This window comes from Nycticebus coucang, chromosome 12, assembly GCF_027406575.1.
Source record: "Nycticebus coucang isolate mNycCou1 chromosome 12, mNycCou1.pri, whole genome shotgun sequence".
Lineage (NCBI taxonomy): Eukaryota > Metazoa > Chordata > Mammalia > Primates > Lorisidae > Nycticebus > Nycticebus coucang.
This window is the reverse complement of record NC_069791.1, coordinates 47800267-47821181: the sequence shown is the minus strand read 5'-3', so window position 1 is coordinate 47821181 and position 20915 is coordinate 47800267. Positions and strand designations below refer to the sequence as shown.

The 20915-nt window shown below is 46.1% G+C and overlaps 1 protein-coding gene and 1 long non-coding RNA gene across 6 annotated transcripts in view; one reads left to right on the top strand and one right to left on the bottom strand.

Moving 5' to 3' along the window:
• The window catches only part of ETV6 (ETS variant transcription factor 6), a 247878-nt gene that overhangs the window by 158132 nt on the left and 68831 nt on the right, over positions 1-20915 (top strand). The window lies entirely within an intron of this gene.
• LOC128561356 (uncharacterized) lies at positions 4833-8723 on the bottom strand. Its single transcript, XR_008373240.1, has 3 exons — positions 7731-8723; positions 6528-6772; positions 4833-6442 (listed from the first exon to the last, which is right to left on the bottom strand). It is a non-coding gene; the product is annotated as an uncharacterized LOC128561356 (long non-coding RNA).

Here is a 20915-nt window from a genome sequence, read left to right as displayed (position 1 = left end):
TCCTTTGAGATGGGAGGGATCCGTATCTGCAGATGTCCCTTCATCTGTAATTAAAACATATGCTCATCCACCCACCCCCCAGTCTCCTTGCTCACCATAAAACCCTGATCTCAGCTATGTCTTAGAAATCAGGGAGAGAATAGAGCATTTTCCTTAAAGACCTCTGTGAGCTGGTCCAGACTATAGGTGGTAAAACTCCAGCTCTCTTTTCTCCTAATTCCTTCCGGATTGTGGTAACTTAAAACGATAATCCAACTTGAGAGTCCATCTAGAAAGCCCTTAAATGTAAACCCATGAAGAAAAGCACTTCTTTACTTCACGAAGAGCACAGAAGACCAGTAATTCAAATGCATTTTTGAAGACCTTGGAAGAGCTGGGGATGACTTAGGTGTGGAGGATACATGTGTGAGTGTTCTTGTGCTCCATGATTTATGGTTTCTAAATGTCACAGAAGGGCAAAAAAGTATCAGCGTGGATTAATAGGTACACACTGAAACAGAAATACCTGTTGTGTCTTGAGATCCTATTTGGCAAGATCCAATTTAAAACATGTCTGACTATCAAAATTACTGAGCTCCAAGTGTCAGATGTTCCTGTTTGTTCCTGATTAGGATTAACCTGGAAAGGTAGATTAGGTCCATCTTTAACAATAAATACACTTCCTAGAAGAGTTGGAGTAGGTGGTGCCTGCGGCTCAAGGAGTAGGGCGCCGGCCCCATATACCAGAGGTGGTGGGTTCAAACCCAGCCCTGCCCAAAATCTGCAAAAACAAGAGAAGAGTTGGAGTGATGATTTTCTTTTTGTTTGCTACTGCCTTTATATATTTAGAGCAGGACTCTGGGTAGATGGGTAGTCCAATTCATCTGTCCCCACTCTTCAATTAGAGTCCCCTCCATTCTAAACGTGCCACCACTGAGCAATGGTCACCAGCCACTCTTGACTCCTCTCCAATGGTATCTCACAGGCAGCCCTTGCCATTTTTAAATACCACCAATTTTTAGAAAGTTCTTTAAACTTTTAGATAAATCACTACAAAAATGTTGAGACAGACTGTGTTATGGTCCACTATTTCACTTCCAAGAAACACAGTTGACAGCGTCCTTTCTGATTGACCTATGCAAGTTTCAACTAGCTCAGCTTATTGGTGTTGCCAGAAGGGCTTCATTTGTTTCCATTCATGCGGATTTTACATTTCTTGATTTTTGTGTATCCAAAACCTTCCATAATGACCCACTACATGATATTTATTAAAGCAAAGCCTCACACCATTTTCAGAGCAGTGGTACAGCAAATAATTGATCATTTTCATGGTCTCCCTGCCTCCACCCCTGCCCTTGTGTTTTTTCCTTGCTAACTCTTTTTTTTTTTTTTTTTTTTTTGCTTGTATGAAAGGTCTTTATTCGGGGGAGGGGGGAGGTTTGCAGGACACCACCAAGGAGGAGTGAGGAAAGAAAGAGAAAGAGAGGGGAGAAAAAAGAGAAAGAGGAAAGGGGGGGAGAGACGGAGACCAAGAGAGACAGAGAGAGGGGAGAGAGAGCTTCCTTGATAGCTCTTATCATTGCTCAGATGCTGCTTCCAACAGAAGCTCAGCCTCACAAGTCCTTCACTTTTACCTTGTGCTCTGGCGGTATCTAGATTACTGGACTCATTTCAAATCTAATTAAAAATGAGAAATGCTCTGTTTATAGAAACATAAAGCATGGTAATCGATGGCGAAAAGAGGCTTAGCAAAGGCCAGTGATAATTCCACGAAGCAGTGTCTTTTAGAACATTTTAGGATGACCCCACCACTGGAGTGATCTGCTTATCTGTCTGGTTCCAGAATCTTCAGAAAAGACATGCCGCCTTCAAAACACTTCCCAGACTTTCCTTTGGTGCCTGGAGCAAGGATTTTTGTTTAAACACACACACACACACACACAAAAAAAAAAAAAAAACATGTAGAACAGGGAGATGTATCATTAAGCTCTCAGTGGTCAGGTCATTCCCTGGCACATTCATCAGTTTTAGGTTCCTCTCTGGGTGTCTGTTTTAATGGGTAATGCTGGCGAGAGGAGGCAGGGAGGTATAGATAGATCACTGGCACAGGCTTCTGGAGGAAAGGGGATGGTGGTAATTAAAAAAGATGAAAAGGAAGGTGCCGTTTCTGAGTGCCTGCTGTGCACCGACCAGCATTTTCTTGTGTATAATTTTCACAGCCATCTCTGTGAGCTGGGATCCAGTTTTTACAGATGAGGAAGTGAAAACAGTGACCTGCCCAGGTTGTAAGCTAGTCAAGGACAGGGCTGGGATTTAAACCAGAGCTGCCTAATTCAAAACTGGCGTTCTACTAGTCCATGATACCTTGTGCCATTCTCGAAGGGAAAAGGGCAGAGAGCTGGAGAGTTGAGACAGAGTCACCTATGTCAGAATTTGGCCCATCTCCCAGCCTCACTCTGAGTCCAGGCCTGGAGTCCTAGCTGCTGGGGAGGTTGGGGTGGGAGAATCACTTGAGGCCAGTTGTTTGAGGCTGCAGTGAGCTATGATGATACCACTTCCACTCCGGCCCCGGCAATAGAAGGGATACCCTGTCTGGAAAAAAGTAACAAATAAAATAAAAGCATCACTTTGAGAACTTCCACATGTGGTGATAAAAAATGTCCTAATTCTAACTCATTTTAAGCCTTGGCTTTATTCTACGTAAAATTTATGTAACACTATAAAATACATGTTATAAGGTGTTTGTTTATAAGGAGCCTTCTCCATTTGCTTAGAATACTTTTTATCATTTTCTTGCTCATTTTCATAGATTTTCCCCCGTTTTGGATTGTGGTCACACTCCTCATGTGGGTCTTGTACACATCTTGCATTTTTACCAGGAGTCTGGTGAAGAGCAGCCCAGAGGTCCCTTCACCTTAATTGCTTGCAGTGTTTTGTCTGTCCCCTGTGCTGTTAGTTACATCCCAGCAGGCAGACTGCTGGTTTTCTGCATGGGTTCCCTCAGGGAAGGATATGGGAATAATTCTTCGGTATCTCTCCAAATTAGTCACAGCCTGCAGCAAGACTGCAAACCTCCTTGAACTCCACCATCCCCTACACGCACTCACACACTCAAATGTGCTTCGTGCTCCTCTGGGGCATTTTCTGCCTCTCACCCTGACACTTGTGGGACAGCCCTGGTGCTGGTGGGTGGCTCGTCCTCCGTGGATTTCCCTGTGTTCCGGAAACAGGGCACCATCAGGCTGGAGAGGATCTTACCGGAGGCCCATCTTTTGCTCTTCCAGCCCAGGCCTCCGTGTTCTTTCCCAGAGACCACAAAACCATGCTTGCTCTATTAAGTACACATTCCTAGGACTATAACAAAAGGCTTCTGTGAGTTGGAAAGCTGCAGGGGAGGCTACCACGTGAAGGCCTGAAGATTTAGAGGGTTTCATTTCTTCCGTGCTGGGGACCGTATTGTGTTTGAGTGCAGTTTGGAATCTGCTTCTCTACCACCAGGGGAAATAGAAATCTGCCCTAAAGCTGCATGGGGACCCCAACTGGTCTTTATCCTCATAGCTTAGTGATTTCCTGCCACCCAGGCAACGAGGGCTCTCCCATGCTCCAGAGGGCCCAGGACCCCCCGCATCAGGGCAGGCTCCCAGGCTCTGAGCCCGCAGTTCAGTTCACAGTTCAAGGGGTGTCTTTGCTTATCTGCTTAGCCACGCCTGTTCCACCAGCCACAGCAAACCTGCCCTCCAGGGGGAGCAGATTTCATTGTTTTGGGAAAGATACAGGAAATCAGAATTTTCTCTCTCTCCCAATCAGGGAGAATTGGATATTAGATTCAACAGAGAAAGAAAAGGACACGAAAAAGACATTCCCGTCCCCTTTATTCCCTGCTGCTCCTCAGCCCATCACCCCCCCTTGCCCCCACCCAAGAGCACACCTTCCCCCTGCCCTACATTGGAAGGAAACCTTCCTCCCTGCCTGGTAGTCGTGTGAACCCTGGAGCTGCCTGTGCTGCCAAGCTCTTGCCTTGTGAGTAGCAAAGGTAATGTGGCCATGACTCAGAATTACAGGACCCCAGATGCTAAGGAAGCGTACTAACTACTTTTCAGCTCACAGCAGACTCATAGTCAACAGAATACGTTTCATGTTCTAATGAAACAGTGTAGAGACTCTGTCCTTGGTGGCTAAGTGCTGTGTGTGGTGTGAACGTCTTTTCCTTCTCTCTCTCCCCCCCTTTCCTCTCTCTTTCCCTTCTCTCCCTCTCCCTCTCTTTTTCCCTCTTTTTCCCCTTCCCTCCCTCCCCTTCTCCCTTCTCTCTCTCTCTTCCTATCTCCCCTCCACCCCTTCCTTGCCAGCCCTTTCTTGCTTTCTCAGAGCTGACAACTAGAAATCTAGCCCAAATTCCTTTAACCAAAGAGTCCCTCAGAGCGTGATCTTAGAAAGAAGACTTCTTGTGATGCGCACTTTCAGACTTGCATGTCATTCTTTGGATCTAGGGAACCCTGGAGAAATCTGTCACTTTCTAAAGAGAGCCTGCGTGACTGTGAGCCTTAGTGACTAGGGCCTTGGACACAGAATTAAAATAGCAACAACAATACAAAGAAGTACTCGTGCAAAATGTGAACTTAATAATGAAGAGCAACTTACTATGTAGCACTTTTTTCCAGAGAATACCAAGCACTTCCTTGCAAATTCTGCCCTGTTCTCATAGAGTGTGAATTATTTCCTAGAAATGATTGAGGCTCTATTGGAAAACGCATTGATTCTTTTAACCATATTATGATTCCAGTTACAGTAAAACCTTTTATTATCTGATTTTCTGTGAATTGTAAAGCTATTATTAACTGGCACATTATATATTTTACCAGTACTAAGACAGCTGATGTTTCTAATGGTGACCCCGAAGTTCTATAAGATCCTAAATTACCCGCTCAGGAATCAAAGACAGATTGAATTGTAAGTTCAGTCATGTTCACGTTAAATGTCTATTTTATGATATTCAGATCTTTCTTAAGGCGAGTCTTCAACTAGATGTCCATCATGATTTTCCAAGACACTGCTGACTTAAAATACTTTAAGAGTATTTTAAGGTTTTGTAAACCAAACTTTGTGAAAAGAATTTTTCCCCCAATACTTTGTATCTAAACTGTAGATGATTAGATTTCAAACGTAACAGGACGATGAAATTTCTTCTTCAGAGCAGGTATTGTAGGCATGAGATATCATCCATGTGATCACCCTAGGGTGGGACAGATCACCCCAAACCCTTGCGTGTGCTGGAGTTCTGCCTGGGTTCCATACCACCAGAGGTTGGCAGTAGTTTGGCCTCCACGTCATAAACGGTCCGATCCATCGCTGTCCTTGTTGAGCTGTGCAACTCTCTCAGGCTTTGTGCAATGGGGTTTGCGTTATTTTCCTTGAAGGAAACATTATATAGAAACGTAAATGCAGTATTCAATGAGGAGCCTTTAACCAAGAAGTTAGAATTGGATAAATGTCTAGGAAAGGGGGTAAGACAAAAACGCACCACAGGGAAAGAGGTGAGAGCAGAACTTGCCTCTCCTCCATTGCTTTCCTGCGTCAAGCCCTTCCTGAGAAGCAGAAATGCAAACTCCCACCAGGGTAGCTGTGGTACAGGGCAGGACCTCGGTGCTGCTTCTGCAGGGGAAGCGCAGAAAGCCCAGAGCTGGAGCCCAGCAAGAGCCTCAAGGACAAGGCAACAGAGGACCTAAAACAATAGACAGGGAAGTACCCACTGTCTGTGCTCATCAGTACTTACTCAGAGAAGCCAAACCATGCTACAGAACAGGGTATCTACTTATCATTGAATGATGTTCTATGGTTGTGTCAAAGAACCTTCATGTTCGTTGCCTCATTTGATCTCACAACCCTGAAAAATGGGCATGACTTGAAAAGTTGATCCTCTTTTGCAGATGAGAAAACAGGCTCAGAGACAGTGCCTTGGCTCAGTCTCATCCAGGCAAGGTAGGGCACAAAGCCAGAACAGAAGCACAAGGCACTGCTCATCTATGATCTCCTAATGTCTGTAATACCTCGTTCATATAAGATCACCCTTTAAGGCAGCTGGGGAGTCCTCTGGGTGGACAGTGACCCATGGTGCCACATCTACTGTGGCAGTTCAGCACTAGGAGCCCCTGGACTGAGAGCCAAAACTGGATCTCAGTTCTGATCCCGGCTCTACCTCTGAGTAGTTGTGCGACTTTGATCATCCATTTCGCCTCCTTCTCTTCACGTGGCTCAGCTGAAAATAAGAACTATAATGTCTGCGCCACTGACTCGCCTGGCTACCATGAAGCCCAGATGAGATGGTGTGTCCAAAAGCACAGACGATCCAGGGGAAGAAACTGGTGTGCGTGATGACTTAGGCTTGGGGACATTTATAACAGTCATAACAAAATCATTCGATGGCAGCAGAGGACAGTATGCTGGCTATAGTAGAAGCTCCCAGAACCTGCAGTTGTGGAAGATTTGAAACTCAAAAATATGCAAAAGGCAGATCTGTGATAGTTTCTGCTGCCTTTTGCTGTTTGACTCACCTGACAGTGGCGTGTCTAATCCTTCAGGGATGGTAGGTGATAAAAGACTCCACAGAGAAAGTGACCCTGCAGGAGTACTCATGGATTTTGACGTGTGTGCCTTTCACCAGGCAGAGGTGGTGGCTTGTGCACAGGCCAGAGAAGGTGCCTCTGGGAGTTGTAAGTGTGTCAATGTGGCTGGAGCCGGGTCTGTTGGCGGGCAATGTGGAAAATTAGGCAGCAGCTTAGGAGGCCCTAGGAAGCGCCTGAAAATGTTTGAGCAAAGGAATCACACAGTCAGCTTTATGTTTAAAAAAGATCACTGCCGGGCGGCACCTGTGGCTCAGTGAGTAGGGCGCCGGCCCCATATGCTGAGGGTGGGGGGTTCAAACCCAGCCCCGGCCAAACTGCAACAAAAAAATAGCTGGGCGTTGTGGCGGGCGCCTGTAGTCCCAGCTACTCGGGAGGCTGAGGCAAGAGAATCGCGTAAGCCCAAGAGTTAGAGGTTGCTGTGAGCCGTGTAACGCCACGGCACTCTACCCGAGGGCAGTACAGTGAGACTCTGTCTCTACAAAAAAAAAAAAAAAAAAAAAAGATCACTGCCTGATAACTTGGTTCTCAGCTACCTGAGTCTTTTAGTTTTTATTGGAGATAAAAGAGATCATAAGTTATACAGACAGTAATGAGCACAAACTCAGAAGTCTTCCTGGCTCCTCCAGCTCAGTCTGCAGCCAGCCGACTTGCTCTGGATGAGCCGAAGGGTGGTGGGACACCCACCCAGCAGAGAGCTCAGTTAAAAAGGCTGGGAGGGAGCTGGCTGAAGGATCTACGGGTGCAATTGACAATTACATCACATTAAACTGTCTCCTGCTTTTCCTTTGATATTCCCCTGTAGCAAATGGGAACTCTCACCAGACACCAACTTCTTTCCATCCTTCCACTGGATTCATGGCCCACTTAGATAATTTAGATGTTCAGGGTTTCCCAGGCTAGGGAGCTTCCTATTACCATTCTCAGGTTGGGTGGAGAGGGTAATACTCTCCAGCCTTTAGAAGTACGTGGTAACCTGCTATGAACATGGCGAGGGAGTCTGAACTTGAGTCAGACAGGCTGGTCTGCAGATCCTGGTGGTTCCACCACTCACTGGACTCAGGGTTTTTCCAAGTCGTGTAACCCCTCTGACCATGTCTGCAGTTTCAGGAAAATGGCAACAGTAATACCTACCTTGCAGAGCTATGGTGAGGGTGGAATCATATCTCCAAAGCACCAGGTAGATAGTAGAATTTCAGTTTATGTTTTTGCCTTTAAATGCCAGGAGTTAATATTCAGTGTTTACTGTCTTGGAAGCAGGAGAGTTCTTGTTCATGTAAGGTTCCCGTAGCATCTACTGTACTGGATTAGGGAAGCTCAAGAAATAGGAGTTAATGAGGCGTCGCAGAAAGGAAAATGTCTCTTAAGATGCCAAACAAGCAAAACTTAGGAAGGAAGAAGAACCAGAACATAAATCAGTCAATCAGGGGTCAGAAATGTCTGGTCACTGACTTTATATACTCTGAGGATTCATTTCCACTGATAATCCCAGTGCCTACCAGCTAATAAGCATACTTTATTGGCTAGGAAAATGCCACTTGTTGGCTATATTCAGTTTTACTACACAAATTATTTTCACTTGTCAGAAAGTCTTCTCGCCCGTCCCTGTGGCTCAGGCAGCACACCTGGCCTGGCCAGCCCCCATGCCGACTTGAGAACCAGGACACTTAGCAGGGTGGGTTCTGTGGGATTCAAGGTTAAACACAAAGAGAGCACACAGCGCGTACTGCCTGGTGGGATGAGAGACATACGCACTCGTGACTGTCATTTAACACAGCGTCCTAGAAACCCCATGTGCGTCTTCAAAGTTCTCTGGAAGCAACAAGACAGGAGGGAAAGACATTTTTAGAAGGAGGCTTCATGGAAGGAGTGACTTTAGTTTCAGGCCTTAAAGGAGACCTGAGTTTCCACAGGCAAGGAGGGAGGAGAAGCATATTCCAGTCAGGTGGAACAGGCGTGCGACCAGGGCCAGCTGGGTGTCCCCAGCTGCGGCAGGCACAGGAGAGCTGCATGGAAGGACTAGGAGAAGGCCTCGGGCCAGATCAGGATGTTGAATGACTCTTTAGAGCAGAGGTCCTCAAACTGCGGCCCGTGGGCCACATGAGGCGGTGTGATTGTATTTGTTCCTTTTTGTTTTTTTACTTCAAAATAAGATATGTGTGTAGGAATTTGTTCATAGTTTTTTTTGTTTTTTTTTTTTAACTTTAGTCCAGCCCTCCAACAGTCTGAGGGACAGTGAACTGGCCCCTGGTTTAAAAAGTTTGAGGACTCCTGCTTTAGAGAGAGGGCTTTATTCCATATGCCTTTCATGGGGAGCCACAAAGGTTTTTAATCTTAAGGAAGGTTTCTCTGGGAACACCGCGTATTCCCAGTTGGTGTGGTTTCAGTTATACACCAATTACAGTGAGGGGCCTGGTATCTCTGAGCCTAAAATCTGTGCTTTCAGCAGAGAGTGGAAGTGTCGGTTTTCCAGTTGTTCAAGACACTTCCCTCAGCTAGGCCCCCACACTGCTCATCAAGCCTTTGGGTGACCTTCCTCTGCTCTCTCCTGCCCCTGCTCTGTTTTCACTGTCCCTGCAGCCCTGTGTCCTCCTGTGTTCCCAGGCGGCCTTCCCTCCTCCTCCACAGGGGCTCCGTCTGCACCCTCATTCCTCCCCGCTGCTGGCCCCCACTTGTCAAGTCCAGTCTTAGTAGTGCCCTGTCCTCTGAGCTCTCCCCTCTCTCTTCTGTGTAGTCAGCCTCCTCCTCATTTTCACTTGGCCCCCTTCCCTTGCAAGAGAAGCCCCGCCTGGACCCTACATCTCTCTTCACTACCCCCTCATCTCTGTTCCCTTCACAGCACAGTGGTCCACATGTGCTTCTTGTGCCCTCAGACCACTGTGAGTGGTTTCTGCCCCTGGCACGCCCCTGCCTGGCTACAGTCACCAGTTGCCATGTCCACGTGGCACACCTGGGTCCTCTTTGCCTGGACTCCCGTGTCTCACACGGCCTGGAACACTCTCCCTGACCTGTCCCCTGCTACCCTCTTCTTCAAGAATATGTCTTTTTTTAAATTCCAGGTTAATGCGAAGTTACAAAAAATTAGGTGACAGTGTTTGCATTTGTTAGGTAGAGTCTCTCTGGTATTTATGTCCTGAACCCAAGAGGTGTGCCATAGACCCTTGGATTGTGCCCATTAAATGGGAGCATACCAATCCCCCGCCCTCCACCCCTCTCCCCGTTTCTCATTCTCCCTCCCCCAACTTGAATTGGATTGAGCTTTTCTCTTATGTGGGTGCAGATTAGATCATTTACTGGCTTCATATAGTGTTGAGTACATTGAATATTTACTTCTCCATTCTTGTGATACTTTACTAAGAAGAATGTGTTTCACCTCCACCCAGGTTAGTACAAAAGGCATAAAGTCTCCATTTAAAAGTATACCTTTTAAAAATTATTGTTTACTTAAATGTTTTCCTCTGGGAAACTCATCTTCTACTCTAACAGATTCAACAATTAGCAGTATGAGGGGACTCCCAATTATTTTTTATCTCCAGCCTAGAGATCTTTGTCTAACATACCAGATGTGTATATACAACTGCCTACTAGGCCTCTTAGATGAACCACAGTCACCTCATAGTAAACAAAATGGAATATATCCACCCCTCAGTTCCATGCTCTGTGGGTTGGGATAGACGGGCACCTCCATCATCTAGTTGCAGGAATCAGAAGCCCAATTGTCAGGAGTTTGTCATCAGCTGTCCTCCACACTGAATTAATCTCCAGGTTTCATCAGCTCTGCCTCCATAATACCTTGAGTCCATCCCTTCTCCATTCCTTCTGCTGTACACAGTTCAGGCTCACACTGTCCATCATCTCCATTTCTGTGACAGCTTTCGGCTGGTCTCCTGGTACCAGCCTTGTCCTGTTCTAATTCATTCCCTACTTGGCAGGTGGAGTGATCCTTCGAAAATAATATCTGATTATGTTGCTCCCTTGTTTAAAATTCTTCAGTGACTCCGTGTCACCTTAGGATAATGTCTAAACTCCTTGGTACGACAGACAAGGCCTTACTAATAACAGCTAACATTTATAAAGTGCGCAGTCTGTGCCAGACACTGTTCTAAAGGGTTTGGGCATATCTCAATGTGTTTAATGCTCACAGTTCCCTGATAGAGGTCCCATTACTATCCCACTTACACAGCAGGGGAAATCAAAGCACAGAAAGGTATGTACCTTACCCAAGGTCACACAGCTGGGAAATTGGGAAACCAAGATTCAACCCAGGAAACGTGACTCCAGGGCCACGCCCCTCACCACGTAGGCACTGACCCCTTCATTCCCCTTCTCATTTGCTCAGAAACATTTACTGAGTAAAGTGGGCCAGAACCTGCTCGAGGCACTAATTTCTGTTTGTACTCTAGGGAAGATAATGAATAATAAATAAGATAAATAGTAAAATTATTAGATAATGATGAATGCTAAGGGAAAAAAATAAAGCAAGACAAAAGATAAGGAGGAGTCAGGGAACAGGGGTTTGTGGTTTTAGGTGGAATCTCCATGGAAGATGTGAAGCAAGTGGGTATACCGGAGAAGAAAACTCCAGCTAAAGGAACAGCAAGGCCAGAGGCCCCGAGGGGGGAATGCACCTGACATGTTTGAAGAGTGGCGGGGACGTCAGTGTGGCTGGTGCAGATCGAGGGAGGGGAAGGAAGGTCGGAGATGGTTTCAGACACGTCACATCATACAGGGCCTAAAAGATCGTTTGAGGGACCTTGACATAAACTTTGAGATAGGCAGCACTGCGGGGTTCTGAGCAGAGAAGCGACGTGATTAAATGGACCCCTCTGGTAGGTCTGTTGAGCATAGACTGCAGGGGACCAGTGGTGGGAGCTCAGGGACCATCAGGGACTGGTAGCAACGATTCAGATGAGAAATTATGGTGGCTGGGACCGACGTGGTGGCAGCACAGGTGACAGAAGTGGGAGGATCTGGACACATCTGGAAGGCAGAGCTGACAGCATTTGCCCGTGGATTAGAAGGGGATGGGAAGGAGGAGCTGATGAGGCCACACGATGTGGGGTCCGGCCTTCTCTGAGACGGGAAAGATGGGAACAGCAGATTTGATTGAGTGACATCCAGAGGTCAGTTTGGGACACATTAAGTCCAACATGGCTGTTAAGCATCAACACGGAGAAGCTTCATTCTTCCCACTCCCATATGAACACACACTCACATAAATCCCATATTCTCATCTTACGGACCTCCTCAAAGTTTCCCTAACTGGCTGTGCACTCTCACGGATCTGGGCCTTCCCATCTGCTGTTCCTTCTGCCTAGGAAGTTGTCAGCCCATCCTGCAGTTGAGAAGGTCTTCCCTGGTTGTGATGAACGCACTGACTTGTAGATGTCTCATTACGCTCCTTTCCTAGGTTCCCCGCAAGGCCATACAATTCAGGTACCATTCACCATTATGTACCTACTGCACACCCAACCCGAGATGCTGTGTGTAAGGGGTGACTGCTAGGCTAGAGGGATGGGTGAGCGAATGGAGAGGTGGACAAATGAGTACTCAGCACAGTTAGACCAAACCGTGTTTTGCTGGTAATGATGGGAATTCCCCTGGCATATAGCCAGGTGAGATGATCACCCAGGCTGAAATGAAAGAAAGAGCAGATGTCAGGAAGTTTTTGTGTTAATCCTGCCGTGTGCATTAGAACACTCCAGTGTAAGTCCCCTTTCCCGCACGCTCTCCCCGCCTTCCTACCAACTTCTGGCTCCTGGTCTGATTAATCTCTGGCATCAGCAAACACATACCCCCTACTCGATACACCCAGGTCTGTAGGGGAGATTTTGGTTATAAAACCGGAAGTGTGTTTAACCTAATGATGTGCTGCGAGCTCGCTTTCCCCTGGCCTCCGGGTCTGCCAAAATGATCAGGCCTCATTATTTAGGAAGCTGCCTCAGCCAGGCATTACTAATTTGAGCATTACTAATTCAGATGCCTATTCAGGCAAATGAGCAATGAATGTAAAGTGCTTTTGTCAGTGAATTGCAAGTGAAGAGAAGGGGGAGGGGGAAGTCAAGGGAAAGTGATAGAATGTTTTGAGTTTTGCTTCATTTCCAGAAAGGACAGCCATGGCTTCCTGGAAGCTACGCTTGGCAACAGGCGTGGGGAATGGGAAAGATTTATTTCCCTTTGCCAAAGCTCCATAATTCAGCTAGAGTATTTCAAATCGATACATTTCTTGCAAAGTTTCCAAGGGCTGCATTAAAAAAGCCATTTTTAAAAATTATCAGGACAGAACAGTCTATCCCCGGATGAGACTGGCGTGTGAGAGATGAGGCAGGTCTTCCAAACTGACAAACGCGCCCTGAGAAGGGAGCCTATCAGGAGCCGGAAGGTGGAGTCAGAGCTGATGGCAGAGCAGTCACACCTGCAGGGGCTCTGTACTCACACCCCTCACTGGTTTTGTGGGGCTGTTTGTGAGACGCTCCTCCCCAGGGCTTGTATGGGGAAGTCTGTGACTGAGACTCCCCATCCCTTTGAAGCAGCAGTTTGTCACTGACTTGGGAAGGACTGACATGGGGAGGGCCTTGCCATGGCCTAGGATTGCTGAGGTATCTCCGCGATAGGCTGAGTCACTCACGTTTTTGTAAATTGTTAAAGATTTTATAGTTTTAATATCTGAAAGTCTTTTTATGATAGGAGATAGGGAAAGACAGTAAAAAAGGTGTGTTTTTATTATTGTCATCATCGTTTTAATCCCCACTCGAAATTCCCTCCATTTGAAAGTTTTATCTTCACCAGAATCATTCCTCAATTCATTCAGTGAGAGAACCTGTATACTCCTTCCCTGGACTTCCAGTGCCTGTTAAGCATCATGGCCATCTATTTTTGCTGGTGTTTTCTCTCTGGATGTTGTCTGTGTGTTTTCTGAGTGCAGAGGTCCCTGCACTTTGGGCTGTAACCTCCATTGCTGGGGCCAGAGACCCCTCAGGTTAATTACCACATTTCTTTCACTTGCTGCCACAAACCCAGCAGCAATTCAGCCAAAGATAGGAACTCTTTTTTATGAGACAACAGAGGGATTGTCCTTTCCTGTATGAGGTATTCTTGGACAGAGTCTGGGAAGATGGCACTGGCAGCGACATAATTCTCAGAACACCCACGTAAGAGCAGAAAAACTCAACAGAAAAACCAAAACCCATGGATAGTACTTATAAAAACAAACCCAAAACCATGGACAAGATATTCCCAAGATGCAATGGAGCTCTTGATAGCCTCAGAACAGGGAAACCCCAAGGTAGCCTAGAGGTATTCACTGCAAGCCTAGAGAATGCTGAAAGTGGTGATGGTTTTGCTGCAAGTGGCCACAAGGAGGTCCGAAGAATATGGAGTTTTCTTGTCATCACTATGAACTCTGCAACCAACCAGCCACGTCCTCCTTCCAGGATGGCCCTTTTTCTGTTGGAGTTGAAGCACATTGAATAGGACTTGAGACAGAGGTCCCCATAGGAAACAGAACCAGAAGATTTCAGAAAGCCAGCCAGGGATTTGACACCACGTGAAAACAGTAAAAGAGAGAACTTGCTAAAGCTGGAACTATTCCATTCCCTAAAAACTCAGGGAAACTATCTTCTCACAAAAAACGAGCAGTGGAAAAGTTAGCGAGGTCAAATCCCAGACAGAATTTTTATAAGATAAAAGAACAGAGGGAACATCCTTAAGGAAAATGGGACAAAACAACCTGACATCGGAATAATTCAAAACTATAACCTACTTCCAAATGAACTAAAAGACAATAAGAAAATGATGTGAAACATGGGAAAATAACATAAATCAGAATTTGAAAAACTTTAATAATAATAGAATTCAGGAAATAATGAAAAGTAAAATTATGTCAGAAACAAAGAAAAAAACTGATAAGAACGTAAGATGAATATATACAAAAAGGTAATTTTTTAAAGAGAAGTTGGAGGGCGGCGCCTGTGGCTCAGTGAGTAGGGCGCCGGCCCCATATGCCGAGGGTGGCCGGTTCAAACCCAGCCCCAGCCAAACTGCAACCAAAAAATAGCCGGGCGTTGTGGGCCTATAGTCCCAGCTGCTCGGGAGGCTGAGGCAGGAGAATCGCGTAAGCCCAAGAGTTAGAGGTTGCTGTGAGCCATGTGACGTCACGGCACTCTACCGAGGGCTGTACAGTGAGACTCTGTCTCTACAAAAAAAAAAGAAAGAGAGAGAGAAGTTGGAAAACAGGAAAAATATTTAAATAAACAAGAAATGGGAAAGATAAAAAAACAATTTGAGAAAGTGACAAAAATTGAAGAAAGGCAAAGAAATTTCACATGTGGATTATAGGAGTCTGTATAAAAGAAAATCAAAGCAAGTTTGTGTCTCCTTTGTGCCATTCGCTGCTTCTGTCTTCACACACCGCCTCCCATGTCACTCCCCTGTGCTCCTTTGTAAAGACTCCGGTCATTGGATTTAAGGCCCACCTGCATAATCTAGGATGATCTCGTCTCAGGATCTGTAACTTAATTACATCTGCAAAGATCCTTTCTCACATTAGGTCCCATTCACAGGTTCTGGGGATTAGGATGTGCATGTATCTTTGTGGCAGCCAACATCCAGCTCTACAGTCTCCCAGCTAGTAGGTGACAAAAAGGGATTTAAATTTCATTTTATAATAAAATGGTGAAAGTGATTTTTAGTATTTCCAGCAAGTCAATGATTCTCGCCAAGAGATAAAAGCAGACAGCATGCTTTTATAAACGGTAGGACAGGTACACGTCCTAGGTGGCCAACCTGCACAGCACCCCTCAGCCCGTCTCGTACCCTGCCCAGCCTCATGGAGGTGGTTTTTGACTTTGTGGATGACCAATACTCACATCATCAGTGGCAACTCATGATTGCCAGTTTCTTCAGACTCTCATGCAAAGTTAAAAAAACGGACATGGGCCTCCCTCCAGAATTCAGAATACTCACATCTGTATTCTAACATACCTTTTCTAGGAAAAACTAAAAGTACCTTTAAAGAACTGTAAGCCATGAATAACTACAGGCAGAAGTGAGCAGGGGCTCCTTCCTTTGGGCCCTCCTCCTGCTCAGGACCCTGCCACCTACTCTGGAGTCCTTCCTTGCAATTCAGGTGTCACCTGACTCATTTCTTCCCACTCATTCCTCTTAACTGCCCACCCAAACTCAGTGTGACAGGCCATACTGATTCACTGTTTTCCCTTTGCCAGCTTCCTCTTCATGGGCTTCATGCCTTCATCCAAAGGATGAATAATATACCGTCTCAGACAGGATGGCAGAGCTAAAGAGAAAGGGGTTTGGCAGCAAGAGGGAGGCCTCCCAGTGCCTTCTGGCCACTGAGCAGGCCCAGCCACCCCCTTACCCTGGGGAAAGTCTCTGAGAAGCCCAGTGATGGTGGTAAAACACAGGATGTCGGTCTCTGTATCCAGTTACATAGCTGTTGCTCCAGAAGGGGGAACAGGGTTTGATTTGTTGTTCAGGTTTTCTGAGTCTATGTGACTATCTTAAGCTGGGGGATTAGTAACCTTTACAACTCTAATACCAGGGATATAACTAGTGAGAAAAAAGATTACAGCTTTTTTATGGATAAAATCTGCAGAAGCCGTATTCCTATGAATGTCCTTAGGAAAGAAAGAGCAAGGGAATGAATGAGCTAGAATAGAATAGAGAGATGTCTCACATATATACACATACGCACACATGCACATACACACAAATGCACCATGAATGCCCATGCCTTTAAATAGAAGTTGCTTCTCCAAGTTTGATTTTTTGTTTGTTTCACGAGGCGTCAGCAGCGCAGTAGAAATGATTTCACCCTGCCTATGTGCCATAGCAGTCTGCCCTGAGTAATGCTGAATCAGTGCCCCAGACAGCCTCTTGAAGGAGAATGGATTGCACACTGAAAGGCAACCAGCCTGGCCTTTGGAAACACTTGCAATCATTTCCCAAGAGTCAGGGAAGAGAAGGAAGGAAAGCGGAAGGTGTGGGGAATACTGAGGAATTCTCCTTAAAAGAAGATATTTTCGGGCGGCGCCTGTGGCTCAAAGGAATAAGGCACCGGCCCCATATGCCGAAGGTGGCGGGCTCAAACCCAGCCCCGGCCAAAAGGAGGTGCCGGGTTCAAACCCAGCCCCAGCCAAAAACCGCCAAAAAAAAAAAAAAAAGATATTTTCAAGAAAAACCTTGAAAGTATTAGTTTTAATAAAGTTTTAGAAGTATTTGGGGTTGCCTTGTACTCCCAGTCTGATCTGTCTTTGGGTCCTGTATGTGTTTTCTGAGGTCCGTGGCATTAATGCTATAAAAGTTCAATGCTTCTGTCACGCTCCCTCCTCCTGGTCCCTGTCCCCTGCCCTGAGACCTCCTGTGTACCTCACAGGATTTGTGATAATAGGGACTGTCTCCATCCTGAGACAAGGCAGCTGGCTTTTTAAAATTTCGTAGGATGATAAAGAGACACCCGAGAGAGGGAAGGGAACAGGCGCAGCTGAACCACACAAAGCCAGGCCTCTCCTGTAGCAGTGACTGGGCGGATCAGGTGCCCGTCGAGAATGAGAATGAGTTTTACTCTTGTTACACTTTGCAATGGAATGTTCTGCAGACTGTGGTGGGCACCAGAGACAATCTGTGTGTGGTTTAAAAGACCAGGAGGGGGAAGAAAGGACGTTCATTCTCCTTTATTCATGCCCCCCTTAGTAGAACATCCGTGCTTTGTGAGTCATGCAAATCCAGCAGGATTTTGTGTTCTCTGGACCCCTGTCCATTGCCACTGAGGATGAGAAAGCGTTCTTGCATCGGCTTTCCACTAGCAGTTTCAATTTCTCACTAAGTCTGTCTGCGGAACGGTTCAACTTTCAATATCTATTTTCCTATGGTTTTTTTTTTTTCCTTCTTCAAGTTGGGCTTCTTTGTGGGCAGGAGTATTAATAAGTTTGATAACAAAAAGTATCTTTCTGCCCTGCACTATGGAAAATTCTGGCCTTAATGCCTCTCTGCTTTGGAAGGTCGTCTTTCAGTCATATCTCTGCTTGCAGAGCCACATCGTCTCACTGTACATAAATTAAAATAATTTGCAGTAGTTAACCTTCGCTCGTGTGTCTAAACACTTCCAGTATGTTAGCAGTGATTTCTGAAATACCTGAGGAAGGGATATTCCCTGTTTAAGGTCGGGTATGTGCGTTTTGTAAGGAAATGACCCAAGTTGACTCTTCATTGTCCCTCCTCTTCTGAGTGAGAAGTGGACGCCCTTCCTGCCTCTCCTTTCTGTCTTCCTCTTCAAAAGTATCAGCAGAGGTGTGTGTTTCTCTTCTCAGACCTGATTTGGTTTCTGCATTATATCACAGGTACAGGTTGTTGGACCTATTTAGGAGACAAAAATATTCAACTGATTCTCAGGGTCAGTGGATGAACTTGAGGTGGTCCCTAGACTTGGAAATTACAGGCGAATATTTGCGTGCATGTGCCTATACATTTTGAAAGAGAGTTGAATTTTCACTGAATTCTCAGAGGGATTCTTTACCTCCCTCCAAAAGCTGGGAAGTACTGTTCTTACCTCCGCCCCCACCTGTGTTATCTCTGTTTCCTCCCTGTCATCTCTGCTTTTGATGTGACTTTAGTTAAAATGTTGATGTTTAGGCCCTGTAGCTCATGCCTGTAATCACTCCGGGAGGCTGAGGCAGGTGGATCGCTTGAGGTCAGGAGTTTGAGAGCAGCCTAAGTGAGAGTGAGACCCCTGTCTCTACTGAAAATAGAAAAACTAGCCAGATGTGGTGGTACCAGTAGTCCCAACTAATCAAGAGGCTAAGGCAGGAGGATCTCTTAAGCCCAGGAGCTTGAGGTTGCTGTGAGCTATGACACCATGGCACTCTAGCCTAGGGCAGCAGAGTGAGACTCTGTCTCAAAAAAAAAAGAAAAAAAGAGGGTGGCACCTGTGGCTCAAAGGAGTAGGGTACCAGCCCCATATGCTGGAGGTGGCGGGTTCAAACCCAGCCCCAGCCAAACCTGCAAAAAAGAAAGAAAAAAAGAGAGTTGATGTTTAGTTCAATTAATTTTTTTTTTTTTTTTTTTTTTGTAGAGACAGAGTCTCACTGTAGCACCCTCGGGTAGAGTGCCGTGGCGTCACACGGCTCACAGCAACCTCTAACTCTTGGGCTTACACGATTCTCTTGCCTCAGCCTCCCGAGTAGCTGGGACTACAGGCGCCCGCCACAACGCCCGGCTATTTTTTGTTGTTGTTGCAGTTTGGCCGGGGCTGGGTTTGAACCCTCCACCCTCGGCATATGGGGCCGGCGCCCTACTCACTGAGCCACAGGCACCGCCCAGTTCAATTAATTTTTTGCATTAATTTTGACTTTTTAAAATGTTGTATTATATGATTATAATTTATCTTAATTTTTTTTTTTTTTTTGCAGTTTTTGGCCAGGGCTGGGTTTGAACCCACCACCTCCGGTGCCCAACTCCTTTGAGACACAAGTACCACCTCTATTTATCTTAATTACCAAGAATTCTTTTTAAAAAGCACCCCTTAAATTTCACAGCTGAGGCAGGTACCTAAATTGCTTCCTCCTGACCCAGGGCCTAAGTGGGCTCCTACTTCAGCCTTCTTCCCTCCAGCCTCCCCAACAACAGGTTGTTCTTTCCATCCCCACCTGAGCCATTTTCTGAGCCTGAGCATGGACCATGCCAGTCCCTTAGTTTAAGTACTGTCCCAGCCTCATCACTCCCTCTAGAGTCACCAGGCACCTTCCAAGAACCCTTGCTTCAGCCTCCGAGATCCCAGCAAGCTGCAGAAAGTATTTCAGTCTCTGAGAGACACATGGCAAAGTGCAACTAATCTGCTATCCAGCCTCTGTCTTACCCAACACCCCAAAATACGCTGAGCACTCCTACGTACCAGGTATAGGGCAGAGTCTTTGTAGGGATTATCTCCTTTCATACTTACATTTGCCCTAGGAGACAAGTATCATTCTCGGCTTCATTTTACCGCTAGGGAAACAGAGAGTCAGAGATGTAACTGACACAATGCCACTGAGCAAGTAGGTGGCAAAACCAATATTCTAATCCAGAACGATTTAACCCCAAAACCCAAGTTCTTATCTCACATGCTAAAGTGCTACACGCCTCTCACCGCACTGGGCATGCTGAGAAGGATTCTTCTAAGTCGTATTTGTGACAGTGAGTGGCAAGTCCTGGGCTGGTTGCTGCTGTCAACAGATTTTCTGCTGAGGAATGCCTTCATGGCTACAAGTAGGTAAAATATCAGAAATAGCCATAAAATGAGGTTGACAGTAAAAAAAAAAATCTCAGCAATTGACTATGACTTTGAATCTAAAATGAACATATTATGTTCCTGTTCGTGGGGTTTTGGCTAAAAGATAAGAGCATAACCTTCCACCCTCCACTTGGAAACTGAGTGCTGAGATCCAGGGTAACCTTGAGTACAGAAATAGGAAATGTTTTGGAACTTCCCATTCCCTAGTGACAGAATTCATGTGCAGAAAGCAGTTTTGGTCAAACAGCACATCCAAGGTTAAAGGCAGACCCAGAGGAATGAGATGCTGAGCTGGTCGGAATGCGTCCAAGGCCGCCTGGGAGCCCTGAGCATGCCATGCCATGCCGTGGAGCTGGAAAGCGGGCCAGTGGGGGAGAGGAAAGTGCTGGAAAAGGCCCTGGGGAGGGAGCATGAGGAGCTCTAAGGGTCCTTGGTTTTCTTTCTCTGGGCAAAGTACATAGGGAAGAATTCCAAGGTGAACCCTGCCCACGGCAACCCCTCTGTAGAGGTCAGTGGCTTCTCTCTGAGCACTGCACAGAATTCTGGACCTATAGCTAAGCCAGGCCTGCCCTGAGAAGTTGAGTTGAAAGTTTTGTTATTCCTAATTCCCTTGCATTTTTATGGTGCATTGTAAACTGTAAGGGATGAGACTTTTACATCGATTATTTCCTTTAGCCCAGAGGAAGTTCACTGGACTAATACAAAAAAACCTGGAGGTGGAGTTCTGGTCCTACATTCGCTGTGACCTTGAGAAAGTCCCTCAACTTCTCTGGGTTTCAGTTTCTTCTGCAAATAGGGTTGTGCCAGCTTTAGCTTCCTGGAGGAATAGTCGCTGGGCTGACATGGATGTGGAAGCACGTAGTAATGTTTTAATGTTTATATAGATCTGAAGTGTCTTGACTAGCAAAGACAGAGCTTTGGTGTCCAGGAGCATAGGAGTGTGTGCTGGTCACACGCAGCATAGGTGACCCAGAGGTGGAGCGTGGTGTATTAGGGATCTTTAGCTGTGTGGTCTGGTAGTACCTGAAGGATCA